Genomic DNA, 17,992 nt, shown 5'->3' with positions numbered 1-17,992 from the left:
TCTTTTGCAAATGGGAAGAGGACCAGGAAACCAGGAGTGAGGGAGGTGGGAAGGGAACGTGGAAGTAAAAAGATTTAAGTTCTCTTATGTACATATACTAAGCACCCACAATGAATGAAAATTATATGTCATAAACATGAACTAAAAATAACAATAGTAACAATAATAATGAAATGAGAAAAGGGGATTTAGAGAGGGAGGGAGGTATGTGGGGAGAGGAAAAGAATTTAAAAAGAATCAAGCTGTGTGAAGTACCTACACCTATTCCCAAGATGAATGTAAATTTTGTGTATTGCAAACATGTACTAATAAAATAAAATTAAAAAGTGATGGTGCCTTAGCTGGATTTTGAAGGATCAATATTTTTAAACTAATGTGTGAAGTCCTAGGACCTCTCCCCATTGATTTGATCCCTCTCCCCTTCATTTTTAGCTTTAGTCTATTGGATAGCCACAGATGCTTCACACACAGCCATTCCCTCTCACCCCTAAAGTGTCTGTCATCACCCAACTCAGAATCAAGTGCTGTCGCCTCTTTTGCTCACATTGCCTACAGTCCCCTATGGCACTGTCAGGTGCCACTGCTTTCTAGAAACTCCTCCTATTAACATGGCATCAACTTTGGCTCCGTTTTGAAACAACACTTTCTTTGTTATGACATTTAAGGTATTCTACTTTTTCTTTGGGTTATTGGAATCATTGCTCTATCCTTCTCAATACACAATATGGCTCCTGAGAATCCAGAGCAGACTTTAATTTTATTAGCACCTCTTTCTTTCCACCTTCCACCACTCAAACTGACCACATCACTAAGCTCAGTATCTTCACAGAGAAGGGTTTCTATGAAAGTACAGATTCTCTGATGACTCTGGTGTGTGAGAAGAGCTGTTACATCCTTTGGCAGGAAAATATCTGAGCAAGACTTCACTTCCAAGAGGGGGCATACTCCTGGTGAGGAGAGGAAATTGAATTTTATAAACAACCTGCTACGGATTGCATTTCCCAAAAGTTTGTGTGTTGAGACTTTAACTCCCACAACGGTAATTCTAAAGGGGGAGCCTCATGGGAGGCATTAAGGTCATAATGGCTTCTCCCCATGAGTGGATTCATGAGAGTGATTTCAGGTTCTCAGCTTTCATTTGCATCCTGTTAATCTTCTCCAATGTTATGAAGCAGCAAGAAAGCCCTGACCAGAAGTTGTGACAGTCAGCCTCAACTTCTTGAGCTTCTCAGCCTGCAGATCTGTAAGCTAAAAACTTTTTAAAACAAGGTACCCACTTGCGCTTTTCTATTATAATAGCAGAAAACAGACTAAGACAAACTCAATACTTATATGTAATAAAATGTCAACATTTAATTTATTTTGTAAGAAAATAGTTTAATAATTCTTAGTTTGTGATTTTCAGTTAGAGATGGAGAAACTGAAGAATTTTCCTTTCATGATTAAGCTATTGCTTTATTTTAAGCTCTACAATATAGTGGAACTCCTGACTGCCTAGGGTCTAGAGAAAAAGGGGGTAAGGAAGAGATACTAAAGAAAACCTGTAGAAAGAACAAAAAGCAAAGGGGTGTTGAAATTTCTGAGTGGTCCAAAAGAGGAAAGGCTGAGAAAGTCATCAGGCTGTATGAGGGGCAAATCATTTGGTAAAATCAACCAAACTTGAAAACAAATCAGCTTCAGCAGGGAAAGAGAAAGCATTAATGCTACTTTTTGAAAGATGAGGAAGTCTGGACGATGTCAAACAACTAAATAGTTAAAAATATTCTAAGTTAGAATTGGGATTAAGCCCAGAAAAAAGCTTGGCAAAGAGCCAAGTATCTCCGAGAAACTTGTAAATGATATGTCTCATTTCTAAGGGGTCACAATCTCTATTTTGTTTCAAAACTTCCTTAATGAAAAGGGTGGCATATTCTCATTTCGTTATCTTATGTTTTTAAATTGTAATTTGAAGTATAATAATACAGCCCAACCCTAAATTTTTCATTGCTATTATACAGAATCTATAATTCTTTTTTAAAGTCTTGGCTGTCTCCTGGAAACTAAAACAAAAAAATGCTGTAAGAATTTGTTAAGAATCTTAAATTATGCATTCCAATTTAGTGCAAAGAATAGTTCTCTGTTAAATGTCTTACTAAAGCTAAGAGGAAAAAATAAAAAATTTTAAAAATTAAAAAAAAAAAGCTAAGAGGGAAGGTTGATAAAAGAAGTAAAATTTTACATTCAAGATTATTTCTTACTTTTTCCTTCTTATTATATTCTAATTCCTTTCACATTCAGATGTAACTTTGTAGTGAAAAATATGGAAAATTACATAGAAAAGATTTATATTTGTATCTTTCATGAAACCACTATAAATTTGGGCTATTGAAGCTTTCCTTTTTGCTCTAATATTTAAAGAACACATAATTGAGAAGACAGAGCAATTCAGATAAACACACACACGCTACATGTATCAGCTTGCTCCATAAAATACAGTCTATCACTGCCCCCAAGCTATCTAAAAACTCTTGCACATGATTTATGGCTTAATCCATAAATGGACTAAGAAACTGGGCTGGTGCCATGCCATGCAAGGACTCCAAGGATAGGGTCATTTTAATGCTCTCTCCTTGGGCAACACCAATAAAGTGGCGCACGCTTCAGATGGTTGATTTTTTAAAAATAAGACAAAACTGAAAGAGGAGTTCATTTGCTTCATGAACAAACCACTGATTTTAAGAGTACATTGTTACCCTAAAGATGATTTCTATTGTCATCATTGATTTCTATTGTTTTGAGTATTTATCAACATTTTAGTGTGTAATTTTTGCACCATCCACAGGTGAGGCAGATAGATATTATTTCATCAGAAGAGATGTTCCAGTCAGCCTGTCCCTCAAGTTCCAAGTTTTACAGCCTTGGTTTTTTCAGAATTCCAAGTTTCCCTGTGATTATTTTCCTGTTCTTCAAGACTCAGGAAACCTGATTTGAATTACAGATATATATCTTTCTCTGTTTAGGTAGAGTATAAATGAGAAACCTGGGTTTCATACATAACTTGTGATTTGATGAAAAAACACTGGCAAATGTTTAAACTTTAAAACTTTCCTCAAAGCAGAAGTTGTCATGAAGTGTTTCTGAAAGAAAATGGGGAATATATCAAGAAACATTTGGTGAAGGTCTCTGTGATGTGCACCATTGGAAAAGATAGAGAGGAATGTGATAGGAACTCAGTATCTTGAGAAGAAGATGAGATCATTACAACTACTCTAACTAAAAATTCAAGCTAAAAAGTGTCACAACAGTAAACCCTCAAATGTGATGGACACAGACTGTGTGGAGATGGAAAGCGGATCTGGGGATGGGGAGAGGTGGGGTGTGGGGATGGAGGTGGAAGGAGAAGGGGAAATAAAAAGCATCAAGATTCAATATGTATATTGAATCACAAACATATACAATAAGTCCCCGACTTACAAACATTTGAGTTCTGAACTTTCACAGATAGAAATGGACCCGGCACTAGGAATATTTGTAGATGAAAACAAATTACAGAAGTAACTCATGAGTCTGCCAGACATTTTCATAGTTTCGTTGCTGTATGCTTACTAGTGTGAGAGTGTACAATAGTGCAGTGCTCAATAAGAGCTCAGGATGTGCAGAAGCAAGAGGAAAAGCTGCAGAGATGTGGAGGGGACTGCTAGGAAGTGAAGAGCAATAACCATGGAAACAAAAGTGAAAATAATTGCCAGACTGGATCAAGGAAAAAGATGGCGACTGTAAAAGTAAAAGTAGTTTATTTACAGTATTTTTGTGTGTATTTTTGATGCTTTACATTGTATATTTGGGTTAAAAGTGTACAAGACTCACTTTGGCTTATGAATGGATCTGACTTATGAACATTCTTCTGGAATGAAACTTGTTTATAAGTTGGGGACTTACTGTACTAATAAAAAGGCTTTCAATGTGACAGGTCTGCTTAATGGAGGAAAAGAGTATACCTATTTAGAGCAATGACAAAAGTCCTTCTGGTGAAAGTTACATTTGAAATGGGCTTGGAGGGATTAAAATAATTTCTAGGTCTAGAAATGGAATAGGTGAATGGTGTTTCTGTCTGAGGGAACACATAGGATCTGTTTCAGATTAGAGACAGTTCCTAGAATTGGAGGAGAGTCCCTGTGTAGAAGGCCATAAAACAGAGTTGGAGTGCCAAAATAGAGTAATTAATTAATAACTTTTATGTAAAAATGATATAATGGAAATATTTGAAAGTCAGAAGATGAATCTTGTTCTGTAGATTTAAGTTGTCTTGGAAAAGATTCTGTTGATGTGAAGGAAAAATAAGGCAACTGTAACTTAGTCTTTCCAGAACAGGCGTCAGTAGGACGGAAGAGAGGGCCAGGATAATGGACAATTTTAACAGTCTCCATCATTGATTTAATTACTTTATATCCTGGTATCATGTCCATTCTACCGAAAAGGAATTTTAAAAAGCAGTGAAGTCACACACTAAGCAGTTTAATGTACCCCAGCACCAGCTGCAGTTGCATGGATTTCTGCTTCTCCAAACTACACATCACTTCTCATTTTTTTAGGACAGATGGGATATTTCAAGTGTGCTCAGAAGATTTTCATTGAAAAGAGAATCCCATCTGGAAATAGATTAATTAAATGGATAATGGAGGTAGACATCTTTTGTATCATATTGGCCTCCACAAATCCAAATGATTATTATTTTAGCTCGCCAACTTCTGAACTCATCTAAATCAGATTTTAGCACCAATCATGAGACAGTGATTATTGTATATTCACTTTTGAAAATAGCTTAGCCTTAGAAAAGGTAGCATAGCAATACAAGGGATTAAGAACATGGACTCAGATGACAACCTTGCCAAGTTTTAATTCTATTTCTACTGTTTTACTGTCCACATAATCTTGGACAAGTTACTTAACATCTCTGTACTGTCTATTGTTTGTAAAACTCAGATGGCAACAGTAGTGTCTACATTAGTGACACTCATCTATATCATTTGGGAAAGTTTCCTTTTACAAAAATGTGCTCAATGAATGCTGATCACAACATTTATGAATCCTATGTCCCTATCTTGTAAATAAGCTCTTTGAGAACATGAAATGGCTTAACTAATGTATTTTGAATTCCCAATGATTTAACATAATCCATGTAGGTTGAGTATAACAAAGATATTTGGAGATATCTTTGCTCTCAGACATTCTCTGACGCCATAAATATGGTGTACATGGCAAGATCTGAATAGGGCAATAAACTTTCCTCAATAAATAGAGAAAATCTGGAATTTAGAATTCCAGGCAAATTCAGACAAAGGAAGCTGCTTTGGGTTAGTATATATATTTCCTCCACACACTGTAAGTGCCCTGTTCAAGGTCTTTGTGAGGTTTGTAATATTAATATACTGCTTGTGATTCCAACTACTACAAGAATGATTTTTTTGGGGTACCAGCGATTGAACTCGGGACCTTGCACTTGTGAGGCAGGTGGTGGAACCACTCAGCTAAATCCCCAGGCCAAGAATGCATTTTTAAGGAACAAAAACTATTTGAGAGTATCTTTTATTCTACAGTTGCCCATAAATAGAGGCTTATATGGTTAAGATCACTAAATGTGAGTCTAAGGATAACCAAAGCACTTTTCTTAAAAGGCAAGCGTCAAATATCAGCCACTATATGCATGACCTCAAATACAACAGTGAGTAAACAATACAGAGTTACTTGTAGAGGGAGTGACCACTAAAGAAAATGCACCATGTCAGATGCCGAATCACCCCGCTGCAGACAGGCAGCCACCTGGTTCCACACTACAAAGACGCAGAGGACACCAGACCACCAGACCAAGGTACTGAGTCCCGCTGCTCCTGGCCCAGAGGTAGGGGCTTCTGAGCCACCATCCCAATGCTCCTGGTCCAGAGGAAGGGGCTTCCCGGTCACCATCCCTCCCGCTGCTCCCAGCCCAGAGGAAAGGGCATTTGGGGCACCTTCTGTCCTGCTGCTCCTGGCCCAGAGGAAGGGGCTTCTGGGTCACCATCCCTCCCACCACTCCCAGCCCAGAGGAAGGGGCTTCTGAGTGGCCATCCCACTGCTCCTGGTCCAGAGGAAGGGGCTTCCTGGCCACCATCCCTCCTGCTGCTCCCAGCCCACAGGAAAGGGCTTTTGGGTCAACATCCCTACCACTGCTCCCGGCCTCTGTCCCACCTCTCCCAGCTCAGAGGAGGTAAACCGTGCAGGGGCTAACAGCCTCCTGCCCCAGTCAAAATGAGAAAACATGTAAATAAGTCTCCACACCAGACTTCCAGATCACCTACAGCAACCCCCCAGGGAAATGACATGAAACACTCTGATACTCAACAACCTGGACCCACTGAACTGGCAACAAAAGGGGATCTGGAAAAAATGAAAACAGAAATAATTTCTCAGATAACAGGAGAAATTGTGCTCCTAGAGCAAGACATGATTAATAAATCTAGAGAGGAGCTGAGGAACATGATGGAATCCCAACATAAGAAACAAATGGAATCTATAAAACAGATGCAAATAGATTTCCAGGACATGAAAAACTCCACTGAAAGTCTGCACAGCAGAATGAGCCAATGTGAGGACAGAATTTCAGATATAGAAGATAAGATTGCAATTAGTGACCAGGAAAAGAAAAATTGCTTCAAAATTATAAGGGAGCATGAGAAATCAATCCAGCAGCTGCTAGATGATGCAAAGAAGAATAACATAAGACTGATTGAGCTCAATGAAGAAACAGGAGAGAGTGCAGATGACATAAAAAAATCTCTTCACAGAAATAATGACAGAAAACATCCCAAGCAGGGGAAAAGAGCTTGACATACAGATAAGTGAGGCATATAGGACTCCAAATAGCCTTGATAAAAAAAAACTACACATAGGCATATAATTGTTAAGATTCCAGAAACACAACAGAAGAACAAAGTTCTACAAGCAGTCAGAGAAAAGAAACAAATCACATACAAAGGAAAGCCCATCAGAATCACAGCAGACTTCTCAACACAAACCATCAAGGCAAGAAGAGCTTGGAGTGACATATTCCAAGCCCTAAAAGAAAACAGCCTCCAACCCAGATTGATGTACCCTGAAAAACTATCTTTCAAAATGGATGGAGAAATAAGATACTTTCATGACAAAGAGCACCTTAGGAACTTGGTGAATACCAAACCAGCACTCCAAAGAACTTTACACAATATCCTAGGAACAGATATTGAGGATCACAACCCCAGGAAGCAAAGCAGAATAAACCCATCTGGCAGGACAAGAAATTAAATGTAAAAGGGGAGAACCCAACAAAAAGAAAAAGTCATGGCAATGACAAGTCAATACGTTTCAGTTATAACCATCAACGTTAATGGTCTCAATTCACCAATCAAAAGAAATAGACTGGCAGAATGGGTCAAGAAGCAAAATCCAACAATATGCTGCATACAAGAAACACACTTAATTCAAAAGGAAACTCATAGGCTGAAAGTTAAAGGGTGGAAAACAATACTCCATGTGACAGGAACCCGAAAAAAAGCAGGAGTAGCTATCCTCTTTGCAGATCAAGTAGATTTCAAACCAACACTGATTAAGAGAGATGAAGAAGGACACTACATCCTTGTAAAGGGAACAATCCAAGAGGAAGAGATGACAATCATAAATATCTATGCACCAAACACTAGTGCACCCAACTATATAAAACAAATACTAATGGACATGAAAAGTCATATATGCACTAATACAATTATAGTGGGGGACCTCAACACCCCACTGTCACAAATAGATAGATCAACTAGACTAAAAATAAGTAATGAAATACTAGAACTCAATCGAACTCTTGAACAAATGAACTTAACAGATGTTTACAGAGTCTTCCACCCCACAAAATCAGAATACACATTCTTCTCAGCTGCACATGGGTCATTCTCAAAAATAGACCACATACTCACACATAGAACATGTTTAAGTAATTCCATAGGAATTGAAGTTATCCCCTGTATATAATCAGATGATAGTGTGATGAAATTGGAGATCCATAGCAAAAGAAACTCAATAAATTTCATAAACATGTGGAAATTGAATAACACACTTCTCAATAACCAATGGGTCACAGAGGAAATTAAAGAAGAAATCAGACAGTTCCTTCAATTAAATGACAATGACAATACAACATATCTGAATCTATGGGACACAGTGAAAGCAGTCTTACGAGGGAAATTCATAGCAGTGAATATGCATATTAGGAAAACAGAATGAGCCCAATTAAACAACCTGAGGCTGAACCTCAAGCTTCTAGAAAAAGAAGAGCAGGACAACCCCAAAGCTCATACAAGGGAGGAAATTCTAAAGATCAGAGGAGAAATCAATGCAATGGAGACTAAGAGAATGATACAAAAAAATCAATGAAGCCAAGAGTTGGTTCTTCGAAAGAATCAACAAAATTGACAAACCCTTAGCCAACCTTGTCAGCAAAAGGAAAGAAAAGGCCCAAATCCATGCAATTAGGAATGAAAAGGGTGAAATGACAACAGACCCAGCAGAAATCCAGAGGATCATCAATACCTACTTCCAGAACCTATACGCCAATAAGATGGACAACACAGAAGAAATGGACAGATTCCTAGATACATATGAATTACCAAAGTTGAACGAAGAAGACCTAAAAATTCTGAACAACCCAATATCAACCAATGAAATTGAAAATGTAATTAAAACTTATCAACTAAGAAAATCCCGGGCCCTGATGGCTTCACTGCTGAATTCTACAAGACATTGAGAGAGGAACTGCTGCCACTACCGTTTAAACTCTTCAATGAAATTGAAAGGGAAGCAATACTCCCAAATTCATTCCTGGAAGCAAGCATCACCTTGATCCCCAAAGCAGAGAAAGACCCAACTGAAAAACAGAACTATAGACCAATCTCACTAATGAACATAGATGCAAAAATCCTTAATAAGATACTGGCAAACAGAATGCAGAAGATCATCAAGACGATCATACACCCTGATCAAGTGGGATTCATCCCAGGGATGCAGGGATGGTTCAATATACAAAAATCAATCAATGTAATACACTCTATCAATACAGCCAAGGACAAAAACCATATGATTATCTCCATAGATACCGAAAAAGCATTTGACAAAATCCAACATGCATTTATGATAAAAACCTTACAAAAAATTGGAATAGATGGTCTCTACCTCAAACTGATAGAAGCCATCTATGAAAAACCAACAGCCAATATCATACTATATGGTCAAAAACTGAAATCCTTCACACTAAAATCAGGAACAAGATAAAGATGTCCACTGTCACCACTCTTGTTCAATATAGTTCTGGAAACATTAGCCACAGCAATTAGACAAGAGAAAGAAATAAAAGGAATAAAGATAGGTAATGAAGAAGTCAAATTGTCATTATTTGCAGATGACATGATACTCTATATAGAAGACCCCAAGAACTCCACCAAAAGTCTTCTAGACTTAATAAACAAATTCAGTCAAGTAGCTGGTTACAACGTCAACACACAAAAATCAATAGCTTTCCTCTACACCAATGACAGACTCACTGAGAGAGAAATAGGGCAAATAATTCCTTTCACAACAGCATCCAAAAAACTGAAATACCAAGGAATCAACCTAATGAAAGAAATCAAAGACCTCTTCTCTGAAAACTATAGCACTCTGAAAAGAGAGATTGAAGATGATATCAGAAAATGGACAGACATCCCCTGTTCCTGGGTAGGAAGGGTTAATATTGTGAAAATGGCCATACTTCCAAAACTGCTATATAGATTTAATGCAACTCCAATTGAGATCCCAGCAGCATACTTCATGGACCTTGAGAAAACAATGCAAAAATTCATTTGGAACAAAAACAGACCCAGAATAGCAAAAGCAATTCTAGGTAACAGAGACATGGCAGGGGGTATTACAATCCCCAACCTACAACTATACTACAAAGCTACTTTGATAAAATCAGCATGGTACTGGCAAAAAAACAGACCTGAGGACCAGTGGAACAGATTAGAATATCCAGAAAGAATGCCAGACACACTCAGACATCTCATCTTCAATAAAGGAGCCAAAGGCCCTCACTGGAGGAAAGATAGCCTCTTTAATAGATGGTGCTTGAAAAATTGGGCTTCAACTTGCCAAAGATTAAAACTAGACCTGTATCTCTCACCATGCACTAAACTAAAATCAAAATGGATTAAAGATCTAAATATTAAAATAGAAACTCTGAGCCAGTTGGAACAGAGGTTAGGTTGAAGACATTGGTGTAGGAAAAGGTTTTATGAACAAAACCTCAGTTGCCCGTGAACTAGCACAAACAATCAACAAGTGGGAGCTCTTCTTATTAAAAGGCTTCTGCACAGCAGGAAAAACCACCAGCAGTGTGAAGAGACAACCCACAATGTGGGAAAATATCTTCACCTGCTCTTCCTCAGACAAAGGTCTACTATCTCAAATGTATGAAGAACTTAAAAAGATCATACCTCCCAAATTTAAAGACCCAATCCAAAAATGGTCATCTGAAATGAACAGACATTTCTCAGACAAAGAAGTAGAAAAAGCAAATAAATACATGAAAAAATGTTCAACATCACTGGTCATTCGAGAGATGCAAATGAAAACAATGCTGAGATTCCACTTCACTCCAGAAAGAATGGCTGCTATCATGAAATCAACCAATAACAAATGCTGACGGCACTGTGGGGAAAGAGGAACCCTGCTCCACTGCTGGTGGGAGTGCTGACTGGTGCAACCACTGTGGAAATCAATATGGAGATACCTCAAAGAACTAGGACTGGAAGTCCCATTTGACCCTGCTATTCCACTGCTGGGGATCTTTCCCAAAGAATTAAAAGAATCATACCACAGTGATATATGTGCACCCATGTTCATAGCAGCACAGTTTATAATAGCTAAAACTTGGAAACAGCCCAAATGCCCATCAACTGGAGACTGGATAAAGAAAATGTGGTTTTTTTACTAAAATGGAGTACTACTCAGCCATAAAAAATGAGAAATTAGAGACATTTATAGCTAAGTGGATGCACATTGAGGCAATACTCTTAAGTGAAATAAATAGGACACACATGTATAAATACCAAATAGTTTCTCTGGTGTGAGAAACAAAGTGTAAATAAGGACTAAATGTATAATAGGTCATGTGAAATAGGAAGAAAAGGGGCAAAGGGGAAGGAAGTGGGAGGGCTAGGGGAAAGGATAGAAAGGAATGGGATTAATATGAGAAAATGGAAAAATAGGAACAAAATCTTTGTAAATAGGGAGGAATGGAGGGGTTGAAAGGAGGGCTGGGCAAGGGTGAAAAATAAGAATCAAGAGAGACTATGTAAAGGTGCAAATTTCCAATGATGAATGCCATTATATTGAATACTTAAAATGTACCAATGATTAGAATGAATAATTGATAATGTGAAATAGGAAGAAAAGGTCCAAAGGGGTAGGGGTATTGGGAGGGGCAGGGGAAAGGAAAGAAGGGAAAGGAAAAATGATGAGAAATGGAAAAAATGGAAATAAAGTCTTTGTAAATAGCAAAGGGTGGAGGGCATGAAGGGAGGGCTAGGAATGGGGAAAAAATAAGAACCAAGATGCATTATGTAAAGGTACAATTCCCAATGAGAAATGTAATTGTGTTGTATACCTACAATGTACCAATTAAAGGAATTTAATAAAAATTTTAAAAAAAGAAAATGCACCATGTCAGATAAAAGCAGACCTGAGTTCATGGGCCTTGGATGATGTCTGAACTCTATATCCTGTTCTAAGAGCTCCTTCCAGACTTCCCTTCCAGGATATAGCAGAGACTGCCTCTAGGTGCCTTTTCTTCCTTCTCTCAAGTCATCACAGTCTCACTCACTTGTAATGGCAAGGTTATAAGCAAACTCTTAGTCATTGTGTGGGAGGGAAAGGAGGAGGATTTGTATAAGCTTCTTAGCTGAATTCTAAAGAAAAGGACCTGTGCCTAAGCTGATCTCTTTAATGGGTTTGATCCTTGAAATATATCTTAGTAGAGAGTTAGGTGGGCACCAAGAAAGATCTAGAGGTCCAGCACACTGAAAATGAGCATATTCACATGCCTGTTTCTAGATAAATGTTTTAGAAAACACACTGGCTTTCAAAATTCCAAAATCCTATCTGGACTTTAATATGAAACAATAGAAGAGCACAAGGAAAACTTTGCTTCAACATAAAGTATCTCCTTTCAACAGGCATAATATGCCAGGCTATTTGGAGTGTTAATTAGTCCTCAACATTCAAAAAATATATACATAAAAAACTTGTAAAATTAAATAGATCCTTTGATTTGATCAAGAATGAAGACTCCCATTTGGAGAAAAAATGTTTTGACTCACTGGGAGGCAACATAGCCATGTGGCTGTGGTCCTGGCTGTGGCTTATCCTTCTGAATAATGAGGATAAGCAGCACACTAAGATCAGCAAACTGCAGCTGGCTCTAGTTCTGGTGCAGCTCTTATCTTGTTTGCTTGAACAACTATTAGAAATGTTTTCTCAGGAATCAAATGATTTCAAGTTCACTAGCAGCTCTGTCCTTTAAGATTTTATTTTAATGTAATAAAAGTAGATATTAATAAAGGAAACATAAAAGCAGTTCCATGAAAAAATAATTTTTCATATCAAAAATAATTTGAGAGGGCTGGGGATTTAGCTCAGTGGTTCTGGCACTTGCCTTGCAAGCGCAAGGTCCCAAGTTCGATCCCCAGTACCAAAAAAATAATAATAATAATTTGAGAATAACAATGTTAAATATACTGTGTGTCATGATCTTAAAAGAATATATTTTCATTTGCTAATCTGTCAACTCACTTCCTAATAATACTATGCCTCTTTTGCATAAAACATTTTAATTATTAACAAAGTATCTCACACTAAGTATAATTTTGAACAATTTCTTATTTCACAATATTTATTATCCATTTTGGTCTTTATTTTTATTTTCAGTTTTTCACACCAGAGAGACAATGCGGTATTTACACATGTTCAATTTATTTCACTTCAGAGTATGGTTCCAAAGTGCATCCCTTTACGTAGAAATGTCTCCAGTTTATCCTTCTTTATGGCTGAATAGTACTCCATTGTATTTTAAAAACACATCTTTTTTATCCATGTATCAGTTGATGGGTACTGGGTTGTTTACAAGATTTAGCTATTACATATGGGTGTGCATACATCACTGTGGTATGATGCTTGTAATTCTTTTGGGAAGATACCCAGCAGGGGAATCACTGGGTCAAATGGGACTTCTAAGCCTAGGTGTCTGAGGAAACTCCACACTGATTTTCAGTGTTTGCACCTGTCTACACTCTCACCAACAGTGGAGAAGTGTTCCTTTCTCCCTACAGCCCCAGCAGTATTTGTTGTTGGTTGATTTCTTGATAATAGTCATTCTTTCTGGAGTGATATGGAATCTCGGCGTTGTAATTTACATCTCTCAAATGACCAGTGTTGTTGAACATTTTTTGGTGTATTTATTTTCTGTTTCTACTTCTTCATCTAAGAAGTGTGTATTCATCTCAGATGTTCATTTTTGGATTGGAACTTTAAATTTGGGAGGCTGATTGTTTAAATTTTTATATGCTCTAAAGATTAGTTCTTTGTCTGAGGAAGTGCTGGATAAAATTTTTCCCACTCTGTGAATTGTCTTTTCACGTTGTTGGCAATTTCTTTTGTTATGCAAAAGCTTTTTAATAAGATGAGGTCCTAGTTGTTCATTCTTTGTAATATTTCCCATATGGTCTGTGTTTTGTTCATGAAATCTTTGCCTACTCCTATGTCCTCAAACATTCTACCTATTCTCTCTTTGATCATAGTTAGTGTTTCTGTTTTAATATTTAGATCTTTGATCCACTTTGATTTTAGTTTAGTGCATGGTGAGAAACATGGGTCTAGTTTTAGTCTTTGGCACATAGAAAGCCAGTTTTTCCAGCACTACTTATTAAAGAGGCTATCTTCCTCGCAACCATAAGGTTCTGAGTTCAATCCACAGTACAAAAAAAAAAAAAAAAGGCTATCTTTCTCCAGTGAATGTATTTAGTCCCTTTATGAAAGATAAGGTAATTGAGTGTGTTTGGGGTTCATTTTTCATCTTCTAATCGATTCCATTGATTGTCAGGTCTGTTTTTTGACAGTACTATGCTGTTTTTATCACAGTAGCTTTGTAGTATAGTTTTAAGTCAGGGATTATGATGCCTCTTGCCTTGCCTTTGTTGCCCAGAGTTGTTTTTGCTATTATGCTAATGGTATTTTTACTGCATTTGCATTAAATCTGCATAACAATTTTGGGAGTATAGCCATTTTCACTATATTAGTTCTTCCTACCTACAAGCAAGGGATATCTTTCTTTTTTTCTGATATCCTCCTCAATCTCCTTTTCAGAGTACTGTAATTTTCAATATAAAGATATTTTACTTCCTTTGTGAGATTAATTCCTAATATTTCATTTTTTTCAATGCTTTTTTGAAATATGAGATTTCCCTAATTTGTCTCTCTGTGAATTTGTTATTTGGGTGCAGGAATGCTGTTAATTTTTGAATGTTCACTTTTTATCCAGCTATACTACTGAATTTGGTTATTGAATCTAGAAGTATTTTGGTGCAATTTTGGGGGTCTTCTCTGTAAAGCATCAAGTCATTAGCAAATAATGATAATTTAAATTCTTCCTTTTCTATCTTTATTCCTTTTATTTCTTTCTCTTGTCTGATTGCTCTGGCTAATGTTTCCAGAACTATATTGAATAGGAGTGGTGATAGTGGACATCCTTATTTTGTTCCTGACTTTAGGGGAAAAGCTTTCAGTTTTTTACCATTTAGTATGATGTTGACTGTTGGTTTTTCATAAAAGGATTTTATCAGATTGAGATAAAGACCTTCTATTCCAATTATCTGTATGGTTTTTATCATGAATGGGTGTTGGACTTTTTCAAATGCTTTTTCCGTGTCTATTGAGATGATCATGTGATTTTTGTTTTGGGTTCTATTGATATGGTTTATTTGTTGATTTGCATGTATTGAACCATCTCTGCATCATTGGGATGAATTCTTCTTGTTTGTGGTGTATCATCTTCTTGATGATTTTCTTTATTCTTTTTGCCAGTATCTTTTTTTGGTATTGGGGATCAAAGTCAAGACCTTGTGCTTGTGAGGCAGGCAGCGGCACCACTGAGCTAAATCCCTGATCCTTTTTGCCAGTATCTTATTGAGAATTTTTGCATCTATGTTTGTTAGGGAAATTGGCTTGTAGTTTTCTTTTTTGGTTGAATCCTTCTCTGGTTTTGGTATAAGGGTAATACTGGCTTCCAGGAATGATTTGGAGAGTATCACTTCCCTTTCAATTTCATTGAAGATATTGAAGAATAGTGACATTAGATCTTCTCTAAGTTTCTTGTTGAATTCAACAGTGAAATGGGCAGGACTGAGATTTTCTTTGTTGGTAATTTTAAAATTACATTTTCAATTTCATTGATATTGGGTTATTTAGAATTTTTATATCTTCTTGATTCAGCTTTGGTAATTCACATATATCTAGGAATCTGTCCATTTCTTCAGTGTTTTCCATCTTTTTAGAGTACAGTTTCTCAAAGTAGGTGTTGATGACCTTCTGGGTTTCTGCAGAATCCTTTGTGATTTCACCTTGTTCATTCCTAATTTCACAAATTTGAGACTTTTCTTTCCTTTTTGTTTGATAAGGTTGGCAAGGGTTTATCAATTTTATTTAATCTTTCAAAGAACCAACTCTGATTCATTGATTCTTTGTATTGTTTTCTTAGTCTCATTTGCATTAACTTCTGCTCTGATCTTTTTAATTTTCTCCCTCATATGAGCTTTAAGCTTGACTTGTTCTTTTTTTTCCAGAAGTTTGGAGTTCAATGTTAGGTATTTTATTTGAGCCTGTTCTGTTTTCCTGATGTGAGAGTTCACCATTATAAATTTCCCTCTTAGGACTACTTTCATTGCATGCCATAAGTTCTGGTATGTTGCATCAGCATTATCATTTAATTATATATACTGTTTAATTTCTTCAATTTCATCTATAACTCATTGGTAGTTCAGGTGGATGCTACTTAATTTTCATGTGTTTATGGGGGTTTTGTGGGGGGGTTTGCCATTGGTTTCCAATTTTATTGCACTATGGTAGGATAATATCCACAAGATAATTCTAATTCCTTTGCATTTACTTAAGCGTGTTCTATGGGCTATTTTGGAGAATGTCACATGTGTAGCTGAGAAGAATGTGTACTCTGATGCTGTGGGGTAGAGCACTCTGTAGACACCCACTAGTCCATTTTTTCATAGGTTTGGTTCAGTTCATTTCTGATATTTCTCCATTGATTTTTTGTCTAGTTGATTTGTCTTTTTGTGATAGTGGAGTATTGAGGCCTCCCATTACAATAGTATTAGTGGTTATTTAATTTTCCATGTCCATTAATATTTGTTTTACATAGTTGGGTGCACAGGTATTTGGTGCATATATATTTATGATTGTCATTTCTTCCTCTTGAATCATTCCCTTTACAAGGATGTAGTGATCTTCTTTGTCTCTCCTAATTAATCAAGACTTAATCTCTTAAGTTTTGGCTTAAAATACACTTTGTCTGCAAATAGAATAGTTATTCCTGCTTTTTTCTGGGTTCTTGTCTCTTGCAGTATTGTTTTCCATCCTTTGACTTTCAGTCTATGAATTTCTTTTTGAGTTAAATGTGTTTCCTGTATGCACCATATTGTTGGCTTTTGTTTCTTGATAAATTCTGCCAGTCTGTTTCTTTTGATTGGTGAGTTGAGGCCATTTATATTGATGATTATAACTGAAATGTATTGGATTATCCTTGTCATATTATTTTCCTGCTGTTGAATACCTATCTGTCCCTTGTGTTTAATGGCTTGCTCTGCCTGGTGGCTTCTTACCGTTGGTGTTATTCAAGTTGTGGTCTTCATTATCTCTTTTTAAAATATCCTTCAGGGTATTTTGTAGAGCTGTTCTAATGGTCATGAATTTCTTCAGTTGTTTTTTTTATCAGGGAAATATCTTATTTTGAAAGATAGCTTTGCAAGGTATATCAATCTGGGTTGAAGATTGTTTTCTTTCAGAACCTGAAATCCTTCACTCCAAGCTCTCCTTTACTTAAGGATTTGCATTGAGAAGTCTGCTGTGATTCTGGTGGGTTTTCCTTTATAGGTGATTTGTTTCTTTTCTCTAACACCTTTTAATATTCTGTTCTTGTGCTAAATTTCTGGGATCTTGATAATTATATGCTTTGGTGTAGATTTATTTTGGTCATGGATAGTTGGAGTTCTATATGCCTCACTTATTTGTGTGTCAGATTCTTTTTTCATGTTTGGAAAGTGTCATCCCATTAGTTTTTGAACAGGTTTTTTATGGCATTTTCACTATCTCCAGCTTTCTCATTGATTCCAATCAATCTTATATTGTTTCTCTTTGCATCATCTTGAAGCTGTTGGATTGATTTTCCATGGTCTCTTGATATTTTTAAGATAACTTTATTTTCATAGTGGTTAACTGCAATCCTGTCTTCTAGTTCAGAAATTCTGTGTTTGCCTTCATTCAATCTATTGCATATACTTTCAATAGAATTTTTAATCTCTTTGAGGTCTGTTTGAATCTGTTTCATGGATTCCATTTATTTTCTATGTTGAGCATTCATGGTTTCCATCATTTTCCTAAACCTCTCTTTTCTATAAATCTGTGGCTACTCTAGATTCATTGGGCATGTCCTTCATTTTGATCATTTATTTTTTACCTGAGAGATTATTTTCTCTATATCCTCATGCATCTACTTTTTTCACTTCTGCTGCTATCATTTCAGAAAATTCAGGTGGGTGGCTTCTGATTTCCTATATCTCATTGTCCCCTGGACTTGTCCAAAATGGATTTCATTTTGCTTCTGCATCTTGTCATTTTCTATTTTTTAAATTTTATT

The sequence above is a fragment of the Heterocephalus glaber genome, unplaced genomic scaffold (genome assembly GCF_053883595.1).
Source record: "Heterocephalus glaber isolate CG9 unplaced genomic scaffold, H.glaber_assembly_v1.0 deba00001457, whole genome shotgun sequence".
Lineage (NCBI taxonomy): Eukaryota > Metazoa > Chordata > Mammalia > Rodentia > Bathyergidae > Heterocephalus > Heterocephalus glaber.
This window is presented reverse-complemented; position numbering follows the sequence as displayed.